General features: G+C 57.5%; 1 protein-coding gene across 3 annotated transcripts in view; it reads right to left on the reverse strand.

Annotated features, from left to right (window-relative positions):
* Positions 1 to 16,218, reverse strand: part of PAX7 (paired box 7) — a 101,691-nt gene that overhangs the window by 24,143 nt on the left and 61,330 nt on the right. The window lies entirely within an intron of this gene.

Genomic DNA, 16,218 nt, shown 5'->3' on the forward strand with positions numbered 1-16,218 from the left:
TTAGGCAAAAGGCCTCTGGGGGTGTTTGAGGCAGGAAGAGAGGAAAAGGCAGCGGAAGGTTAGAAGGAGAGAGGAGGAAGGAAGGGGAAGGTGTAGGGAAGGAGGAGGCGGGGAGAAGGCAGCTGCTGTCCAGGCAGGCGAGAGTCTTCAAATGGGCCCAGGTGTCCTGAAGTGGCTGGATTGAATCCAAGGCTCCGTTCATTCCCCTCTGCCCAGAGGGACCCAGGGGCCCTGTCTTCCGGGGACCCAGCCTCCCTCCCACTTCCTGTCTGCACGGTGCAGAGTTCCCACGAGTCGGGGCTCCGCTGCCCCAGGAGGAGTGTGGAGGGCCCTCTAGCTACTTCGCTGCCCGGCCTGCCTTGCCTGCACAGGGCAGGGAACGCAGACTCCATTCTTCGCGAAACAAATATCTTCTCCAGAGCAGCCCCCGCGTCCCACACCGTCTTATTTAGTTCACCGACTAATCCACTTATCGAGGATAAAGCGCCTGTGAATCCCCATTTGATAAAGGCAGTCACAAAATTAGCAAAAATGTGCCCACGGCTCCCGCGTACCAAACAAACAAGAGGCTGGGGACGGCTGCGGAGAGATGTTGTCTCTCTCTAGTCCCCGGGGCCCCGGAGAGATTCGGGGAAGAGATACAGCAGCTCTCTCACTGGCGCTGAGGGCTGGGAAGGCGGTGCCGGGGGTTATTCGGGGAAGGGGGTTGGGCAAGGTGGGGAAAGGAGCCGGAAAGGAGTCCCTGCCTCATCCCACACGGCACGCACCCCAACGCCAGCGCGGGTCCCTGGCTCCCGTCACGACCCAGCTCCACGACCCTGTGCCTGTGACACCTCCACGCGTTCATCCACGACATTCATCATCCTTCAGTGCTTGCTCCGTGCCAGGCAGCGTTCCAAGCAAACTCGTCTGCTGCTCATGACAACCCTGTGAACTAGCCACCGCTGTCATCCACGGGTTATAGGAACAGAGAGGTCGAGTCACTTGCTGAAGATCTCACAGCTGGTAGCCACTGCCCCCAACTGGAGGGTTATTATCGACAACTCTCCCGTTCAACCCTGGCCGATTCAAACTCCACCTGCGCGTCTCCAACCACGGTCCCCAACCCTGACAGCAGTCCCCTAGCCCCCTGCTCTACCCCCCCCACTACTCGCGGCCCCTCCTCTGCCACCGCACAGAGCCTTCAGGTTGCCGAAGCCTGTACGCCCCCTCCACAATCTCACGACGGTCAAGTTCACACCTTCCGGTGCTCCTGTCAGAGCCAAAGTTATTCTCCTGTGCCCCACCTCCACCATTAGGGGCTGTGGTATCAGGGCTGGGGGGCGTCCTCCTCGCAGAGCCCAGAGGTCTCCCTATTTTACCCCAAAGGGCTCCGGGCACCTGGCCGACACCTTGTCCTGATCATGGCGGCAGGGCTATTAATGCCATCACACAGATGGGAAGACACAGACTGGAATAAAAACTCAGCCAGAGTCAACCGGCTCATCCGGAGGGTGGTTCTGAGGAAGAGGGAGGGACCAGGAGGGGATTCTGGAAGGCTCGGTCCCCGTGCTGCCCACACGGCCACCAGCTTGGCTTGGGAAGGAGGGGCTGGTCTCAGGCCTCGGGGGTGGGGACATTAATCACAGGGAGCACCTGTCAGGGTGGCATCTGGAACTAAAGGGAAACACTCGTCAGAAGGGCAGCACTTCTCACCCCGGGCTCCTGGGTCTCTGAGACTAACCACTGCCCCTCCAGGAGGCCATGGCTGGGAGCAGGGCATCTGGGGTTCAGGCCCGGGCAGCCCCCTTGACTTGGGAAAAGGCCCTCCACGGACACCTGGACCGTAGGTGGGAGGAAGGAGCAGGGAGTAGCAGAGGGAAGGAACCAAGGGCAGGAGCCCGGGGAGGGGTGGGAGAGGCCCCTGCCCTCTCCAGCTTTGGGGCCGCCCTCCTGTCTCAGCCCCCTGTCCCCGCCTCATTTCTATAAGTTCGTGTCCCTGAGTCCCCAGCACGCCTTGATCCCTGCTGGCCTCCTGTGTTTGCCCTTTGTCTTCCCCTTCCTGTCCCCGTCCCTGCCTGTGCACCCCTCTCTGTCTCACTGTCTCTTGTTCTTTCCTTCTCTCTCTTCCTGTTTCTATCCCTCCGAGTGCTTCGCCCCCCAGACTCTCCTTATCTCCCCCTGTCTCTCTCCCTCTCTCCCCCTGCCCCTGCTGCTTCCTCTCCCTGACCTTCTCTCCGCCGGCATCTTAACACCCTGTTTCTCTCCACGGTCTGTCCGTCTGTCCGGGCACTTCCCCGCCTTTCTGCCCATCACTCCTGCATACCTCCAGCAGGAGGCGCCTCTGGAATCACTCTGGACCTTCTCGCACCAGAGCTGAGCCCGCCAGGCCGGGTGCCAGGCTCACGCCCTGGTCCACCTGGGGGCCACCATAGCATGGGACCGCAGGACCGGGGTAACCCTCAGCCTACCTCCCCTGCTCCCCCTCTGGGCCTTCCCTCCAAGGCCCCTTCTGTTCTCCGCCCTCTGCCTTCAAGGGTGGTCCACCGAGTCACTGCAGGGAGCTTCGGGGGCATCTGAAAACTGGGCGGTCAGAAAGGACCCCTCACCCAGTGCTTCTCAGACTCTCCCGAACACGTGAATCCCCTGGGAACTTCAAGTGCAGACCAGACCCGGAGCCGCCAGGGTCCAGGCCAGCCTCTGTCTGATCTGGCAGCCCAGCATGGAGGAGAGTTGAATCTCTGCCAGCGGGCAGACCTGGGTTTTGGATTCCGACGCTGTCCCTTGCCGCTGACCTTGAGCTTTTCCTCTCTGAGTCTGCAAAAGGGGCATGACGATTCTAGGCCCTCAGGACGTGGCGATGATCAGATCGTGAACAGGGCAAAAGTGCCTCATGGACCCCCACGTTCTAAACAAATCAAGGAGGTCACTGCCATTATTATGGACAGTATCGGTGCTCAAGGAACAACTCTGCTCCTTTTCCTTTACTCCTGTTCCTTCGGGGGCTGAAGCAGGGCAGGACCCCAGCTGGGACAGCTGCTTCCTCCTCACGGGGGCAACATGGAATCAGCTGCGGTTGAGGTCAGCACCCAGGGGGCTCGGGGAAGAACATGGGGAGCTGGGGGGTGGGGGGGGGTGCATTCTCTGTGGTGGGGAAAGGAAGGCAGGCCCCGTGGGAGGCTCAGGAACTTCTACCCTGGGCATCACCTCCCAGGTTCAGGCTGGGTGTGCCCTTTGTGTAAGACACCTGACAGGGCCCCCACAGGACCTTAATCCTGTGATGCTCTCTGCAGGGGGGGAGAGGGGAGGCAAGAGACCAGCAGGGTGCCAGGGACAGGGGCAGGGGTGGGGCTTCCTCATGCATTCCATCCGGGGCCCCCTCTTCTGCTGGATGCTTGACAAGATTCCCAGGGGCTTTGCTGGCAAAGCGGGGACTGCCCACACCACTGCGGGCAGAGGCGGAGATGAAGGTAAAGGCCGCTGCCATACCCACTCGTGCCCTCGGCAAAGCCCTGCTAATCCCGGAGTCCTTCTCGGCGGTGGAAAGCATGCAGGGCCATTGTGGGTGTCTTTCTTAGCAAAAGGAGGCAATGGGTTAAATGAACTATTCCTAGGATGAACTATTTCTGGCTTGGACATTGCTGGAAAAGGGATCTCAGTTCAATTCAAACAGACCCTCCTCACTGGGTGTTGTATGGAAACCAATTTGACAGTAAATTTCATATATTAAAAAATAAAAAATAAAATAAAAAATAAAAAAAAAAAAACAAAACAAAAAAAAACAAACAGACCCTCCTCTGAGGCCTCCCCTGAGGTCACTTCCTAAAGAAAGCGGAGGTCAAGGTGCTCATGTGAGGCTGACAAGGTGAAAGCTTGCTAATCCAGCGCTTTGATAATCCCAGGTCGCCTCACACGGGCGTCTTCTTTAAAATATGGATTCTCCTCGTCCCGATGCAGACCTAAGGGACCGGCCAGTCAGGGTGGAGCCTGGGATTTAGATCTTTAATAGGCATTCCAGATCATTCTGATGCACAGGTTTGGGAGCCACAGTCTCTCCTGAAGCCTCCACACTGCAAAGAACCCACTCTCCAACAGTCCTGACAAAACCAGATTCTGCTTGCATGCCCCCTGGACGTGGACAGCCCTTCCCCTTCACGTCCTGAGCTGAATTCTGCCGCCTCCCCGTGACTGCCACACCCTGCCTCCAATGGGACCACCCTGGCGGTCTCTGTGCCCCCGACAGACAGCTCTGAGGTTTCTGGGGGGGATTGCGAAGGTCTCCTTTTGACCTTACTTTACAATATCTGACCTCCCGAATCCCCAAATCGCAGTATTGCTTGCCAAGGGAGATGGTTACCACGTACAGTGGGACTTCCCAGTGGTCCGTCCAGCCCAGCCAGGCCAGCCCCAGGGAAGGTGTTTCCTTCCTCATAGGAGGATTCTGGGGGTCACGGGTACCCCCCTGCCCCCATCCCTCCCCTTGTCTGGGATATCGCCTCTTCTCTGGAGGCTTTTGGCTCCTGGTTTGGTTGCTTGTCTCTGACGGAACTGGAAGGAAGGTCCTCGAAGGCAGGTGCACGGGGCTGGGCAGAGAATGAATGTTCACGGTGTCCAGCTGTGCCCACGGCAGTTTACTGGCTCCCTACTGTGTGCTAGGCTTTGCGGCGGAGTCATGGGCCACTAGGGTAACCTAGCCCTTGCTTTAGGGGGAGACAGTGGTATCCAGAAAGTTAGAATTCAGAGCCCCAACTGCTACCCTGGGAGGCAGTGTGCCCACCCAGACTGGACGGTTGGTCTGGGAAGGCTTCTCGGAGGAAGTGGCCTCTGAGCTGACACCAGAGAGATGAATGGGGCTTGGTTAAGTGAAGAGAGGGAGGACGCCAATGTTTCAGGCTCAGGGATGGGCATGTGCATTGGTGGAGGGGGAGGGGATGAAGGGGAGTGGGGGTGGAGCCCTGACACTGCCCCGGAAGTGAGTTCCTGCCGGCTTCCCAGCCTGGCCAGATGGCTCGCCCTGGTCCCATCCGCCCCTCCACCAGGCCACCACCTTGCGTGCATCGTGCATCGGCGGGCCGGCTGGGCTGGCAGGGCGGGCAGCGTGTTCCGGGGGCCGCCGGGCTCGCGCTGCTCCCCGATCCCGGGCCCGGGCAGCAGGAATTAAGCAGGCCGCCGAGCCCGAGCGCGTCCTTATCTCGGGGAGACAGTTGTTGGGAATCACTTTGACTGAGTGGTTTTGTCTCCCCGCATTTTCCACTGTCAGGCGGCCTCGGGCCATGGATCAAAGGCGCGCTGAGGAGCGCAGGGAGGGGCGGGAGTAGGGATCCGGTCCCCTCCCCTGGTCCCCTCCCCCCCAACGCCACCCCCGCCCCCGCCCCGACCTAACCCAGCTCTCCCACCCCCCACCCAGAACCGCGCCCAGCCCCCACCCTGAGAGTGGGCAGATTGCGAGGGGGGGGGACGGCGGGGGGCGGGGGGCTGGAGAAATCGGGAAATGAGAGAAGGAGTGGAGAAGAATGAGAGATTAGGGGAGAGAGTGGGGAGGAGGGCTGGGTTTGCGGAGAGAAGGAGGGAGGGCGGAAAGGGGTCTGAGAGCAGATTGGGTGCAAATGGGGTGAGGGACAAGGGGCGGGGAGAACTGGGGCACTTGGAGGGGAGGGCGTGGGTTAAGGAGAGAAGCGGGAAGCAGAGGAGGGTGCGGGGAAGAAATCACAGCTGGGACCCAGAGAAAGTTCTGGGCTGAGGGACAGGACATGGAGGCAAGGCAGGCCGAGGAGAAGGAAGGTGGGGGGCATGCCTGGCTGGGCTGGGGGGTGCCAGAGAGTCTGTCCTCCCTCTGAAGAAAGTGCTGGCCTTCATCACTCTGGAGGAAACAGGTGCCGGGTGGAAGTGACTGGCCAAGGCCACACGGGAGCGGGGGAGGCCCTCAGGCCTGACCTTCCAGAACAACGGCCCTGGAGACACGGGGAGGAAGGTCCTCTGCCTGTTTCCTCCCCATCAGCTGTTATCCTGCAGCGGCACTCCCTGGGGTGGCTCAGAACACCTGTCCCCACTCCCAAAGGTGTTGCAGAAACGTTCACAGCTGGGGAGAGGGCCAGGAGAGAGGAGGGGCTGGAGAGAGGACAGCCCCGGGGCTGAGGCGGGGGCAGGGCAGACACCTAGACCAGGAGGCAGGAAGGAGCAGGGGAACTCAGGGACCCTGGGGAAAATTAATTCTGCAACAGGAGGTCTGGGGCCTGGCCCTGCCCCCAACTCACGTGTGGCCTTGGAGCCCCTGTCTGCAAACAGCTCCCCTGAAGTGTGCCGGAGGCCAACATGCCTCGCATATCTCAACATGCTTGTTCCTCAGCTTACTCTAGGAGACGGAACCTATTGCTAGCCCCACTTTACGGAGGGGTAAACTGAGGCAGAGAAGAACCTCTCTGGAATCGCACAGGCAGGACCTGACAGTACTGGTGATTGGAACCAGGCGCAGGGACCCCGGAGCCCACGTCTTGGTACCCCTTGCTCTGTTGCCCCTGAGGGCACTGGGAGTAGCCGAGATCAGAGTCACGTGTGGGGCCCCCCACATCCTACCAGCAAGTGGGCCACAGACCATTCTCGCGACAGATGCTGGGTGAGAGCATGGGCTCTGGGAGCAGGCAGGCTGCTCAAGTCCAGGGCCGGCCACTTGTTAGCGATTTATCTCAGGCCAATTATGTACACTGCTTGGTTCCTCTGTCCCCCCATTTGCGAGACAGAAATAATTGAGGTCCTCCCCTTCCAAAGGGGATCGTGTGAAGATTAAATGAGATCATCCATGTGATGGGCTTAGCACAGCATCTGGCCTGTGATAAGTGCTCAAAAAAAGAGAACGTTATTCTTAGGTAATATCTGCCTAGTAATACAAGTACTTTTAACACACTGATACGATGTGATAAACGCACAGGGAAAGCACAACTAACCCACCAGGAGGGGGTGAGCGAAGGCTTCCCGGAAGGCGGCCAAGTCCTAAGGAGTAAGCAGGAGTGGTTTTGAGATGGGGACAGGGTGGCGGAGAAGGAGTCCCAGCAGAGAGAGCAGCAGGCACAACACCTTGGAGGCAGGGAAAGCGTGACTCTTTGGGGTCCCTCAAAGTCACCCTCCCTCTCCTACCCGGGGTGCCACCGGCCTCCCAGGTCCTGTGGCTGGCCATCCCGGCGGCCTCCCTCCCGCTGGGGACCCCAGGGACCAGCCTGTGCCGCTCCGAGTCTGCCCGCCGTATTAATTGCTAATCTCCCTCATTTTCTTCCCCTCTATCTGCGGGGACTGTCTCATTCCAAGCCCCCGTACTAATCAGAAAGAAGGACAAATCCGCTATTTGCATTCTTTCCCACCAAACCAGGCAGCTCTGGAAGGCTAAACCCCTGGCCTGCTGGGAAGCCCAGAAGGCCCAGGCTGGGGCCCACGAGCCTGAAGGGGGGGGGGGGGGCAGGCTGGAGGGGAGGGCCAGTCCCTGCCCACAGATCTAGAGGCTGTGACTCATGTGCTGGTACAAAGAACCCACAGAAATCTCAGACTCTGAGCAGGAAGGTGCCTTACGAACAGACTGATTCATCTCTTTCATTGCACAGATAGGGAAACTGAGGCCCAGGGGGAGGCATCTACCAAGGTCACACAGAGGGTGAGAAGCAGAGCGGAGAGGGAGCTCAGATGTCCTGCCTTTCCAATCAGTGACCAGGCATGGCCTGGGCTAAGCCAGACCTCCAGTCCCAAAAAGGAAATGGCCAGAGAAAGGACATCACTCATTCAATTTCTAATCAGGGCAAGGAGAAGCAGAGACCGGAAGACTGTCACTTATTAAGCGCTTGCTATATGCCCAGCCTGGTACTACGTGTTTCACATGAACAAAGTCTCATTATTTGTCATAATTCTGCACGACGAGTAGTATCGGTCCCGTCTTCCAGCTGAGGAAACTGAGGCTCAGAGAGCTCATGTGACTGGCCTGTGACCACACAGCAAGTAAGTAGAGAACCCAGTATCCGAATTCCCGTCCGTATGATCATTCCACTTGTCCCTGATGTATCTGCATTAGACACCGTTTTAGTATTCGCTTGATGATTTGCTGCTGTCCTGTGTGCACCAACCTCCTAGCCCTTCCCTGATTGTCCCCTGAGCCAACCCCACCTCCCCGCTGAGACTCCTCCAGGGAGCCTTCCGTGACCATCCCCTTCCTTCCCCAGACCCCTCTGCACTTCCTATCCTCGCCAACTGGAAATCCCACTAAATTATCCACGACACTTTTGGTGGGGAGGCGGCCCCTGAAATATGGGAGGTTAGAGAGGGACAGCCAAGTACATTTCTTTTTCGAGTCTCCCTAGACGCTGTGTGAATAACAGAAGTTAGGTAAATGGAGGGCATTGTAGGTAATGACATTCAAATACAGACTGAACGATCGGCTGCCTCCAACACCTGTTGGGACAGAGCGTCGCTGCAAACGCAGGGGGCTCACCACCCGTGGCTGATGGCCTACTGCGTGCCAGACGCCGGGTTCCGTGTGGTACCAACACGAGTCATCAGGCCCTGGGTACTGCCTGTGGTCCCACTGAGGAGCGCGGGGGTGCATGGAGCATCCGGGCCCCCCCTCCCCACCTTACTCTGCCCCATGGGAAGCTCCCACCCACACCTCTTCAAGGTGTGCCGTCCAGATTCCTGCACACGATTTGGTGGTGGGCAAAAAAAGTCCCAGAGCGGCCCACGTCTCTTGTCCAGACTCAGGGATGTGGACTTAAGATGCTATCTTCCCAGAATCCTACCTAGTCCTCTAAGAAAGGAGAACGGGTCAGGGTCACCTTCCTACTTCTCTCTCTCGAAGATAAAAAAAAGAGCCTAAAGTCACCCAGAAGCAATAAACCGCACCCCCCCACCCCAGTTCCTGTACACAGGCATGACCTGCCTCTCTCAACAGCAATCTGGAAAGTTCCTGATCCCAGTCTTGCCTTCCCACATGCCCGGCCCAGCCCTGGCCCCTCCACCCAGGAAAAGGGGGTGAGAAAGGCAGAGAAATAAACAAGGGTCTGTGTTCACGGGAGGCGGGGCTCTGTCCAGGCCTCTCCCTGTGGGCTGGAGCTGAGCCCTTGACTGACGGGAGCAGGTGGTTTTGTTTGGCCCTTCCAGGGGGGAAATAGCTCAGCTTTTCCCACTGAGGTAGGTTCACTGTGGACAAAGGCAAAGCTGGATGTGAGGCGGGATCTTGGCAGCGTGCGTCCCTCCGGGGGATGGTGGGGTTCGCAGATGCCCGGGGCCCCGTGGCCGATTCTCTGAGCCTGGTAGCTCGTCCCTGCCCCAGGGCTGGGCTGGCCAGGAGTCAGGGGGAGAGGGCACTTGGGGCGTGGGGTTGCCTGATGAACTGAGAAGACAGTACCCGCGGCCCCCCGCCTGGTACGCCTGACAGAGGCGGGCAGATGTGGCTTGTGGCAGAGGGTCTCTGGGAGCTGGGCTGTCCTGGGTATGGAGGAAGCCAGCCGGGGAGGCCAGATGCTGCCACATGGCCTTTGGCTTCGGGGCCGAGAAAATCTGGCCACAGACTGTGGCCCTTCCCACCAGCTGACCCCTGACCCCCCCCCCCACCATCATCGTTGGTCACGGTGAGAAATGGGTACGTGGGTGGGTGGGGTGACTCAGCTCTTCCCTAACCCTGGGGAAAACCACTCAGGATCAGAGCCGTGTCCTTCCAACCTGAGCCGGTCACTTGTTCTGTCCTTGCTCATCATTTCCCAAGGCCCGAGCGGAGCGGGGAGAGCATCCTGTGTGTTCAGCAGAAAAGGGTGCTTCCCGCACCCGGCATTCTTTCCCCCCCAGGACTGGGCTCAGGGGAACACACACACCATGTGGTCCTGGACTGGAGCCCAACTCGGGCATTTTCCAACCAATGGAAGGGAGGGTAGGCGAGAGGGGAGGGAGGGGAAGGGGGTAAGGCAGAGCAGGAGGCCAGGGCGTGGATGCAGGGCAGAGGGAGGCAGAGAAGTAAAGAATGGATTAGAATTTATTAAGCACCTATTATGTGCCAGGCACTTTCCTCGAATTCTCGATTTATCCTCACAGCGCCCCCGGAGAGGCAGAGATTATCACTTCCCGTTTTCAGATGAGAAAAAATGAAGCCCAGAGAGGTGAAGCAAGCTGCCCCAGGGCCACACAGCAGCTCAGTAAATGGCAGAACCAGAACTCCAGCCCCGAGCTGTTTCTCTAGCCCCTGAGCTTCCTCCTACTCGGGGGTGGGGTGGGGTGCGGGGGCTTGTGGCAGAGACCCCTGGGAGAGCGAAAGCCTGGAGGAGATCCTGAGAAGGCAAAGGGAAGGAAGCCGGAGGCAGAAGAGGCGCCCAGAAAGGAGAAGAAGGAAGGGCTGGGCGGGGCACAGAGGAGCGTGCTCACTCGGCTGGGGGCTGGGGTTAAAGCCCCCGTGTTCCTACAACCCACTAAGCCGGAGAAATGAATTCTGATCCCTCCAAAACCCAACCTTGGAAAATGTGCGAGAGAAGGGTCTCCTTTCAGGGGAGCAAGAAATCCTCCGCACTCCTCCCGATGCCCCGGTAATGCCAGGATGTCCCCAATCTGCTTTGAGGAATGGAGAGATTAAGAATAATAAAAAAATTGCAATAAAATACGTGTGAAGGAGGGGGTAATTGTGGACAAACGCAGCATTCAAATTCATTTTTCAGCTCTTTTACACACCATTTCAATCTTATTTTCTGCTTGTTAATGAGATCTTGTTGCCTGGGCTAGGCAAAACCTTCCAATATCAGGACGTAATTGCACATAATTTTCTCTCCTACCAGTGATTTGCATCAGTTTTTAAAAAATTCTGGGCTATTTAACACCCCGCCATCCCCCTCCCCGTCTTCCTGCCTACAAATCTCCCACTCCCTCCTCCTTCCTCGTCCCTGGTCCAGCAAGACTCATTTTAAATGCTTATTATAAACGCAGTGTCGCCAATAAAGAGAAAAAAAAAAAACACAAGGAGGAAGTAAGAGGAGAAAGCAGCACACGGAGTTTCCAGGGCTCATCGCACGAGGGGCACAGCGGACTGATCCTGCTGAGGGGCACCGCGAGGCACGGCTCGTGGGTCAGGCAGATCGGTGTCAGTGTCCCATCTCGGCCGCTCAGCTGCTCTGTGGCCTTCAGCAAGTCACTTAACCTCTCTGAGCCTGTTTCCCCAAGTAGAGCGTTTCTGCGACGCTTGAATGACTTCACAGAGCCCACGCGCTTCCGTGGGATCTGGCCCTCGGCAGGTATTCAGCGGATGGAGTGCCTTTCCTTGCTGGGTTGGGTCCCCTGAGGCCCTCAAGTGATGCCAGGAGCGAAGTCTGCTGTGGCACATCACTCAGGAGACCCCTTTTCATCAAGAAATTAAATAAAAGCCTTGAGATTTATTCCTGCCGATTTTAGGAGGAAGGGGATGCTTCGCATTGGATGATTTGGACCCTGAGCCTGACTATGCCCCGTGGCTGCAAACTTCAGCTTCACCAGATGGACCACAGGACGGACCTTGGGGGGTGGGGCTGGGGTGGGGGCGGGGGGCAGCCAGAGACCACAGAATAGCACAGAGGGCTCTGGAGGCAGACCGTTCCAATCCCAGCTCTGCCACTTTCCAGAACCTATCGCAGAGCCTGGCACATGGCAGGCACACGGATGGATGGAGAGGTAGTTGACCCTGGACAAGTCAGTTTCCTCATCTGTGAAACGAAGGTCACAAGATAATGGCCAGGGTTCGGTGAGTGAAAGCAGCCGAAGCATTTGGCCCCGTCCGTGCCGGCCCTCCGGAAGCATCCACCCCACCTTGGCCGTCACAGGTAATTCTTAACGGGCCAAAGAGGGAAAGGAGAAGAGAACATCAAGGAGCCCAAAAGGACAAAAAGGCTTGTTTTACTGTGACTGCGGCCGTGTGATGAACCACACACTCAGAGAATATTTTTCATTAGTTCAGTTGGGGGAAATCGTAAATATGTAAATCCCTTTTACAGGTTCCTTCCTGTTAAGCTCCAGCGAGGAGCAAAGGACACAATGAATGTGGGACATTACGAAGGAGCAAAATGAGCCACGGTGGCAAAAAAGAAACACCCCCTTCCTGTGAAGCAGTGGCAGGAGCCCTCCGCTGGGGGTCTGGGGCTCTGGGGGCTGGCCCTGCTGCTAAGCTAACTACGGTTTAGGGCAATTTTCTCCCGTCTGGGCTTTCCAGAAGTTTCCACTTCCAGCTCTGCTAGAATCTGCACTGAAAAAGTTTGGGGGAGAAGGAAGCTCAGGCCCAGGGCGCCCCACCCCCACCCCAGGGACACGCCCACAAGGGCCCTAAAGAAGCTGCCAGCACCAGATGCCCTGCCCGGAGCCTTTGGCCAGATGGGACTGTGTTCCTGATTCTTGGCTCAGGACTTCAGACTGCTCAGTGGCCATGAGTGACTTTCTGAGCCTGTCTTCCCTCACACCGGGAGCCCCCGGGGACAGCGCTGGCTTCTGCCATCACACCAGGGCATCTAAGGACGGGGGTTTTCCTCTTCTGTCTGACTGTGGGCTCCTCAGGATGGGCGAAGTCCTTCCTCGGCCAGACCAGGAGCCTCTCAAGGCAGTGGCTGCATCTCCCCCATCAGACCGGGGAATTCTTAAGGGCAGGCATCCTATAAGGGCAGGCATCCTAAGGGACCTACACATAGGTGTCCCCTTTATCTCCCTGCCCACTACCCCTGCCTCCCAGCGTGCCCTGTGTGCGATTCCTAGCCACGGCGGGCATCAGATTACTCACTGTAATTCATAACCACGAAAGGTTCCTCTTGTCCTAAGCTGTCCTGAGTTGTTTTCTAAGAGCTGTGTCCAAGGACCTCAGCCTGGGCTAAAGGGGCGAGAGCGGGCTGGGCGGGAGGGTCTGCAACAAGTCCCCAACAAGCCATCAGGGACGAGATCGCACGGGCAGTACACTGACCCTTGAAGAGCACAGGTTTGAACGGCGTGGGTCCAGTTATACATGGAGGTTTTCAATAAATATAGCACAGCACTGCAAGTGTATTTTCTCTTCCGTAGGCTTTTCTTCATAACGTTTCCTTTCCTCTAGCTTGCTTTATTGTAAGGACACAGGGTCGAAGAAACAGAACGTATAAAATAAGCAGTTAATGGACTGCGTATGTCCTCAGTAAGGCTTTGGATCAACAGGAAGTAGGCTGTTAGTAACATTTTAGGGGGAGTCAAAAGTTATATGTGAGTTTTCAATTGTGGGGTGGGGGGGGCTCAGCACCCCTAATCCTCACATGGTCGAAGGGTCAAACTGTATTTGTTTTCCTGGTACCTCTTCACGGGGACCCCGTGCACAAAGCTGGGGGTATCTTACCGAGTGCTGAGCCCCCGATCTTGCAAAGCTGAGCTTTGCACATGGCTGAGGCGCTGGGCTCATTATTGTCTAAACCTCTCAGGAGGCCTCTGCCCGTGTGACTCAACTCTGCCCACTGGCCCCTAACCTGAGGTCCTGGCCTCAGTTTTCTCATCCATGACATGGGCTGAATGAGCTTTCCCCTCTGCGGAGCTAAAGGGGACAGGATTTTTTTTTTTACTGCCAGCCAATCTCCAAAAAAATAAAAGAGAGAGAGAGAGAGAGAGAGAGAGGGCATCTCTGAGGCAGAGGGCAGTGTTAGTTACGTTCTCAGGCTCTAGAGATGAGGGCTGAAGCCTGGCTTTGCTACCAAGTATTTACCATATAAGAAACTCTCAGGACAGAGTCTGAGTCACAGGGGCTGGCAAGTTAAGCTGCCCTTGTCAACAGCATATCAGATACACCGCATGGCCTGCCGTTCTATTATGTATTGTCTGTCTGTCCTGTTACACTGTCACCTCCGCACGGTGACATCCTTGACGCTCACTGATTCATCCGCAGTGCCTAGAATGGTGCCTGGCACGTAGTAGGCCCTCTGTAAGTATCTGTTAGCCTGAGAGCCATCTGCATAGATGGATTTCCCAGGGGATTTCGGCTAGGCAGTCTCTCCGTGGAGTCTCTGAGCCTTGACAAGCCCCCCTTCCCGGGATGGCTCGGAGACAAGGACCCGGCTCAGGCCCCGGGAGGGGGCACTTCTCCAGCCAGCAGCAAACTGACCAGTGCAAGGAGCAGGTGCTCCGCAGAGCCCCAACTTCACCCCCACCCCCACAACACAATAATCACCTTGGGCTTTTGTGAGAACAAAGGCCAAGGCTACTGGGGGGGGGCGTGGTAAGGACCTGCAGTCTCGGGTGAGGGGTGACGTCCCCAGCCCAGAGAGACCCCATCCCATCCCTCTCACCCAGGGGAGCTCCGGAGAACCTCCCTGCCGGTGGGGAGGCAGGGCCTGGGAAGCGGGTCTGTCCTGGTGGGGCGTGTACCCCCCCCACCCCTCCCAAGACCACAGAGGTGTGTGGTTGGCCTGCCCAGAGGGCGGAGGGAGCTTACGGGGAGTCACAAATACCAGCAGCTTTGGTACAGACCCAGACACCCCCCCTGGCTGTCCCCTTCCGCAGGACGTGTTCAAAGCTTAACCCCGGCAGCTCACACGGACAGAAGCGCACCCGGACTGCCCTCCCACCCACCCTGCGCACGGCCCCCTCTCCCCTGCCAGCAGCTGTTCACCTCCTGGTCCCCTCTGCCCCTGTCAGACCCTCCATCTGTCTTCACACCTTTGGTGGGAACCTCTGGGCAAGTCTCCGGAGTCAGCCCAATCCATCACATCCTGACAGCCTCTCCGCCTGAGGAGTGGAGGAAAGCCTCCCGAGGGTCTCTGGGAGGAGAGGTGAGCGTCCAGCTCGGGCAGGGAGAAGGGTGGGCTACTGGCTGCTTACAGTAATGGCTGGGTTTTTTTTCTCGTCTTCGCTCCCTCCCCGAGGCTGGTCTCTGGGCCCAAACGGTGCATGAAACATCCTTGCTCTGTATCCCTCTCATCGCTGAATCGTGCTCCAGAAGCCAAGCGCCCCCTATTTGCTCGTCTCTCGTCTGCCCTGTGACAAAACTGCCACTTTGGGGAGAAACTTCAGCCCCGTGGGCCGCAAGGAGCAGTGGTCAGCCCCGGACTCCGGGCCCTGGCCCGGCCAACGCCTCCCGGGCCCTGTTGAGATGAATCGAGAAGACTGGCCTGCATAATCTCAACATCCCTCTTCAGATTTCCAAGCGAGGCTCCTCCAGACTGTTTCATACCGCGGGGCCAGGCCTGGACCACATCCTCAGACCTCGGGTCTCTGCAGCCACGGCCGCCCAGCCAGCTCTGGGATCCCGTCTGCCTCTTGACTCTGGAAGGTCAGCTCAGCCGCTTCGTCCTCCGCACTAATGGCATGGAAGTCATGGCCTTGAGCGCCAAAGAGGCCCACGAGCTTCCACCGGGAAAGCATTCTGGTCTGCGGGCTGCATCGCCCCGGCCCCTAATGTGGGCCCCAAGAGGACCTCGGGCATCACTGTTAGGAGCTCTGCATTCAGTGGCTCGCTCAACTCTGCCCCGGACTGGGGAAGACTTGGTGCACGTCAGCTCATCCCATCCTCAACAACCCTACCAGACAGAGGCTTAGTACCATCCCCATTTCACGGATGGGGAAAATCGAGGCACAGAGAGGGGAAGGGATCTTACCCATAAGTAAATGAGGAGACTAAAATGCACTTAGCTCTCCACCACACTCACTTAATGGAGGCACACGGCGACGGACCCAAAACCATGCAGAAAATTAAAACCTCGGGAAGGTTTTAGACCAGGGGTTGGCAATTTTTTTTTTTTTTTCCCTATAAGGGCCACGTAGCAAATATTTTTCACTTTGTGGGCCACGTGATCTGTTTTGAAACTTCTCAGCTCTGGCGTTACAGCCCCAAAGCAACCAGACATCTGTAAAGACGCAGGCGTGGCTATGTTCCAATAAAGCTTTATTGACAACAGCAGGAAGCTAGATGGACGTGGCCTGGGGGCTGTAGTGGACCTTCCCTTTGGCCCCCTTTTTTCTTCAAGTAACAGGGTTCTCATACTGATTGTATCGTCCTGGCAATTGTGGGGGGCGGGGGGTTGACACGAGGACTAACGTTTATTCGGCCCCTATGTTGTGCCAGCCTCTGCGCTAAGGTTTCGGCCAGTTAGCAAGCTGAGCACCAACAACACCCTTCTTAGGAGGTTAGCAGCACCCGGTTTAATCACTTTTTAGATCAACGCGGGCTAAAGCGGGGCTCAGAGATGCTAACTTCCCCGACGCCCTGAGCCGCGGAGCTGGGGTGTAACCCTCTTCCTGCCTTCACCCTTCCTACCGAAC

Source organism: Panthera pardus, unplaced genomic scaffold (assembly GCF_024362965.1).
Source record: "Panthera pardus isolate Hobbes unplaced genomic scaffold, ASM2436296v1 HiC_scaffold_11, whole genome shotgun sequence".
NCBI lineage: Eukaryota > Metazoa > Chordata > Mammalia > Carnivora > Felidae > Panthera > Panthera pardus.